Source organism: Acomys russatus, chromosome 18 (genome assembly GCF_903995435.1).
Source record: "Acomys russatus chromosome 18, mAcoRus1.1, whole genome shotgun sequence".
Taxonomy (NCBI): domain Eukaryota; kingdom Metazoa; phylum Chordata; class Mammalia; order Rodentia; family Muridae; genus Acomys; species Acomys russatus.
This window is the reverse complement of record NC_067154.1, coordinates 15538774-15544627: the sequence shown is the minus strand read 5'-3', so window position 1 is coordinate 15544627 and position 5854 is coordinate 15538774. Positions and strand designations below refer to the sequence as shown.

The 5854-nt window shown below is 46.1% G+C and overlaps 1 pseudogene; it reads right to left on the bottom strand.

Moving 5' to 3' along the window:
• Positions 1-4970: 4970 nt before the first annotated feature.
• Positions 4971-5581, bottom strand: LOC127202178 (28 kDa heat- and acid-stable phosphoprotein-like; annotated as a pseudogene).
• Positions 5582-5854: the final 273 nt, after the last annotated feature.

Sequence of the window (5854 nt, the reverse complement as noted above, 5' to 3'; positions counted from 1 at the left end):
TTCTGGTCCAGTATATTTGGCGTTGTGTATACTTCTTATACGGTGATAGGCATCTCCTTCATTAAGTTACAGAAATTTTCTTCTATGATTTTGTTGAAAATATTTTTGTGCCTTTGACCTGGATTCTTTTCCTTTCTCTGTTCCTCTTATTCACAGAATTGGTCTTTTTGTAGTGTCCCAAATATCTTAGATATTTTGTGCCTGGATGTTTTTAGATTTAACATTTTCTTTGACTGAGATATTTATTTCTCCTTTTTTTCAATGCTTGAGAGTAACTCTTCCATATTTTGGTGCTCTGTTAGTGAGGGTTGCCTCTGAGGTTTCTGTTTGAGTTTCTAAATTTTTCATTTCTAATTTTCTCGTAGTTAGAATGTTCTTTATTGATTCTATTTCCATTTGCAAGTTCTGAACCATTTTCTTCATTTCATTCCACTGTTTGTTTTTGTTTTCATAGATTTCTTTAAGGGAATTATTAATTTTTCCCTTTAAGGACCTCTATCATATTCATAATGGCCATTTTAAGAACTTTGTCCTGTTCTTCAGCTATGTTGGAATTCTCAGGGCCTACTATGGTAGGGTTGTTGGGCACTAGTGAAGACATATTGTTCTAGATGTAATTGATTGTGTTTTTATGCTGGCATTTAGTCATCTGGCCTTGGGATGATTATATAATTTTGGTGTTTATGTCTGTTTTTTTCTTTGTTGGGTGGGTTTTCTGTTTCTTGATTTCTATTGTCTTTTCTGAATTTTAGGAGTGTGTGTTGGGTGTAGGTTTCCTAACAGGAAGTGCTTCTGCATTCCTGTACAGTGCGACCTCTAGGGGTCCAGGAAGAATGTGTTTCTTGGTTATAGGGCCTGACAGAAAGGAACATGGCTGGAAGGCAAGGGCTATGAAGGTCCATAGGATGGCAGAAAGCTGGGTCTGCCACAAGACTCTGTGGGTTTTGTGGAGAGTGGAGCCAGAGAGGGCTGGGATGAGACGAGGAAGTTTGAGATGTAGGAGAGGAAGAAGAGTGAAGATGACGCACCAGTTTCCCAGGTAGAGAGTGCCTCCAGGTACTGGCAGCTGACACAAAGTGGTGGGGTGAGGGAGGCTGGGTCCTGTTAGGGTGTGTGGTGTCCCTAGGGAGTGGAGACAGAGAAGGAAGGCTGTCCCCCACATGAGTGGTCTTCTCCAGGGCTAGGAATGAGTCATTGGTGATGTTATTAAGATCACTTGGTTGGTTGATAAAGTAGAGATGTTGTGAAGAGAACGGAAGTGGCAGAATAGAAGAAGAGAGTCAAGTTCTTGTCTCTGAAGGGACAGAGAAATGGACAAACTTGCTGAAAAGGGTCATGAGGATAAGGAATGCACTTAAGTGTCACATGCAGACATATGACTATATTAATTGATGATCCAGCAATAGAGACATTATGCTGGGGGGTGGGCAAGAACTTGACTTGAGAAAGATGGCTGGATGGAGAGAGGCTGGCTTTGGCAAGGAGCAGGGTTCTTTTCTCTGAAATCCTGTCAAGACACAGGTGTGGGGGTTGGTGGTGGTCATAAGAGTGCGTATCTACTTAGAAGTGATTTTTTTTTTCTTGGAAATTATACATGAGATCTTGAAAGCAAGGAACGAAAGCTGTTGGAGGACTGAGGAAGGAGAAGAAGTGGCCTAAACAGTTACCCTAGGGAGAAGGATTAGGTTTGCCAGGAAAATATAGTGCTGGTTTAGGGAATGTCATGAATTTAAAGTAACCAGTGGGAGAAACATTTGATTTTCATCTTGTTTCAGTGACTGCACTGAAACAAGCACTAAGGAGGCAGATGTGGCTTTGTGAGTACCTGGGAAAAGTCCCGGGTAAGTTTAATGGCAGAAGAGACATGACAGTAGACTCAAGGTACCAAAGAGGCCTAGAGCAAAGGACACTGGGCTCCAAGTGGTGGCTGAGAACAAGTGGCTGATGGGAAGAGAAATCCTAGAGATGGTGTGAGTGTCGGTGAAGACAGACACAAGGACAGATGACTGAGGTGGGTAGAGAAAGTGGTCACTGGAGCTAGAGACCAAGGAATCAAGGGCCTAGAGGTCTCTCTTTTCTCCATCCAGCACTGAACACAGGGCTCTCCATGCAGTTTGTCCTTTATAATTGTTGGTAAATGTTAATCCAAGCCAGCTGCAGAGGGAACAAGAAACAGGAATAAGATTTAATGGAAGGAGAGGAAGGAAGAAGTAAAAAGGGTGTGGGCAGTCTCTCTATCATCTCTGTCCCTGGGGTGGGCCCAGGATGCTCCTTTTTGTGTGTGTGTGGGTGTGGGTGTGGCTTAGCATCTTCTAATGGAGCAATGTGAACATAGGGCAACTCATGCCAGTTTCACTATTGGGCACTTACTGCATCTCAAATGGCGAGGCTAGGTGCTGAGAGCCGTGAGGGGAAGCATCGGGTGGGGCTGGAGAGAAAACGAAAAGCAACATAATAACCCCAGGCAGCTTCCAACCGCCATAAAGTAACTGCAGTTGGCTGCATCCTGCTCAGGGCGAGCATTTCTGAAGTGGGATCATTTGGTAATTAGCCTCAATATCTCTGTCCCCAACCTTCCAGACAGATTTCTTTAAGGAACTATTCATGCACCATGGAAGCTGGCAAGTTAAACAGGCAAACAAGCATAAGACGTACTGGCGAGTTGAACATTCTGGTGAAAGTGGATGCTGCTGTCTTGAGTTCAAATCCCATGGGCACTAGACTCCATCTTTGAGTCACAGTCTTGCCAACTCCTACTTTGGAAAACCTCAGCCATTGTTCTCAAGACCTTTGACCAATTGGATGACGCTCATGCGCATTAGGGAGGTATCTCTGCTGTGTAAAGCCTCTGGCTTAAATATTTGACATGTACTTTCTTTTGGTTGTTGTGGTCCCCCCCCCCACCTGAGATAGGTTTCTCTGTGTAGTCTTGGCTGTCCTGGACTCACTTTGTAAACCAGACTGGCCTCGAACTCACAGAGATCTGCCTGCCTCTGCTTCTGAATGCTGGAACTAAAGCTGTGCACTGCCACGTCTGGCTGACATGTTTTCAATTGCTATTGCTATTGGGGCAAGGAGCTGGGCCCCATCCTTTAATTGACATATAAAAACTAAGCATCCTTCTTGCTTGTAAGGCCATCAACATGAAAAAATCTGTGGAACTTTGGCTGTGCCAGAAGCACGATAGTTATGCACATGTCTTCCTGAACTGTAGACTTGAAGCTTCTTGATACGAAGCTCTGTTTCTTTTTTCTTTTTCTTAGATCACATATAATAAGAAGATGTGAGCTCTTTGCCTTTACATCTGCCAGAGTCAAACCTGGATCCTAACATGCCAGGGGGTGAGAAGAAGGTAAGAATAGAAAATAGCACAAGCTTCAGAACAGATTCTGAGAGGCCATTTTAGTTACTTGTCTACATTTTGAAGGGAAGCACACTTTTTACTAAGCAGCAATATTGGTTTATTATTTGGCTTAAAAAAAAAAAACAGATCTGTGATCTTTCAATCTAGTAATTTCATTTCTTAAAGTAAAGGAATGGGTAGAAAGATGGCTCAAGGACTAAGAGTGGTTGCTGACTAACCACGAGAACCTGGGTTCAGATCCTAGCCACCACCTCACAGGCTGGGCATGGTCTCACAGATAAGAGACCATAACTCAAGTACCATAGAGAAAGGGAGAGGGAAAAATGGTTTGGGGGAGATATGGGTACTAACTCAGCATAGTCTCTTAACTAGAAATCAGCCACTGGGGGGAGGGGGATCAGAGGTGAAGAATTAATATTCTCCCCTGAGAAAGCAAGACATTGGGAAGAAGGTAGCACGGGGAAATGTGTATGTTGTAGTTACAAGCGAAGGATGCAAAGGCTAGCGACAACAGGGAAAAGGCCATTCAGTTAGCACCCAGGTCAGGGATGGGGCAGACTCCCCGTGGACAGAGGACCTGCACACAAGTGGGAAGGGTTTAAGGGCTTGGCCAACATGGTACCACGGGCTCTGAACGGTATAGAGGATTCAAATGTGGAAAGGAACATGGGGAGGGTTTATAGATGAGCTACTGTGGTTTGAAATGTAAGGTGTGATCACTCTAGTGACACAGTCCAGGAAAACCCCAATGTGATTGAGAAGATGATGATGATGACGATGACGATGATGATGATGATGTCAACAGCCAGGGAATATAGATGGCAGGAACCACCGGTAAAGCACTGTATTCAAGTTTACTCTACAGCTCTAGAGACTAGCAGCCTTATCCAGGCTGGTGAGTTGTGTGTCTTCTAACTCCAATGGTAGCCTTGGACTTGAAGCACCTTCTGGTACTTAACCTGGGAAGTCAGGAAGTTTTCTTTCTTTCTTTCTTTTTCTTTTTTTGGCAATAATGTTGTTTAATCTGCCAAATATACAAGTCGGATTTGAGGAGTGTGTCTTGTCTGGGTGATGCAGAGTAACCAGAGGTTTCTTGAAATGACCAATGGGTAGGGTTAAAAATGGGCACTAGCCCTGACCAGGTGGGTGGAAAGGGGGCAGGGAAGGTCAGAGAGGAGAGGTCTCATCAGACAGAACTGGCCAGGCACAAATCTTGGACCCTTAGTGGCACAGACTCCTGGACAGCCCCTCTGAGTGAGCCCCCAGACAACAATCTGGGCTGGTTGTCATCGACTCCCACAGCAACTGCCTGCTCACACTACCTGGCTCCCCACTAACGTGCAATCTACTGGATAAATGGAACCTCTCATTTCCCAGGCACGCCCCCTCCCCCCAACCAGGGTTTCAAATTTTAAAAACAGCAAAAACATTCAATTGGTTACGTATGAAATGCTGTCGTGCATCTTTCTGTCTCAAAGATAGCAGCTGCCCCTCCGCCAGCTCCTCCCCCAGCCCCTCCCTCAGTCCCTGAACGACTTCTGTGCCAAGATGAAGAGGAGGCCCCAGGCAATAGGGGCCATAAGGGGCTGCTGCAGCGGCACCAGGGCACAGGGTGGGTGAGACACGCCAGAGGTCCTGGCGGCACGGTTCACTTCCCCAGCATCTCCTCCCACAGGCCAGCTTACTTATCCAGGGAGAGCGACTGCAATCGTTTTCCTGACAAAGTTGCGTCATCTTTTGCTTCCCTCTCTTCTTCTTTCTTTCTTGCTGCCTCCTCCTGCTGTTTCTAGATGATTGCTAGCCGGGCAAGATCAGCCTTGGCCTGCTCTGTCTTCCCAGCCAGATGCATCTTCATGTAGCGTTCTTTCGCTTTCTTTCTCTCTATTTCTTCTCGTCCTCTCTTCAAGAGCTCCTTTGGCCCACCCAGATCCAGTTGTGTGACCTTGGTTGTCTGTGCCACCCGATTGGGGTTCTCAGTGTCAACGAGCCCTTCAACACCTTTTCGCTTTTGCTGGTAGTTTTCATCTTCACTCTCATCTGAATCTAGAGACGACTTCTCCTTTTTGGGGTCACCTGAAGCGCCGTCTCCACCTTCTTCTTGTTCATCTTCTTCGTTGGCCTTCTGCTTCTCAGCCTGCAGCCGGGCACCGATCAGGGCTTGTGTACTGCCTCACCCGGCCTTCCTTCGTGGCCTCCCTTCCGGCCTCCTTTAGGCATCTCGGATCCCCAGGCCGTTTTCTTATCACCACTTCCTGTCAGTGTTTTCCTGGTGTGACAACTAGCTTCCCCGGGGACCCCCTCATGGCAGTTCTCGAGCTGGTGTGGATAATTCGTTATCCATTTATACGCATCTCTTCTTTTTCTCTGCTCCTGAGAAACAACAATACTTGGCTTGTTTCTTGGAGGCAGTGTCACATGACCTCAGGAGTGTCAGGCATCTTAAAACACTGGCACCCCTCAGATCAGGATCTCAAAACGCTCTCCAGCACT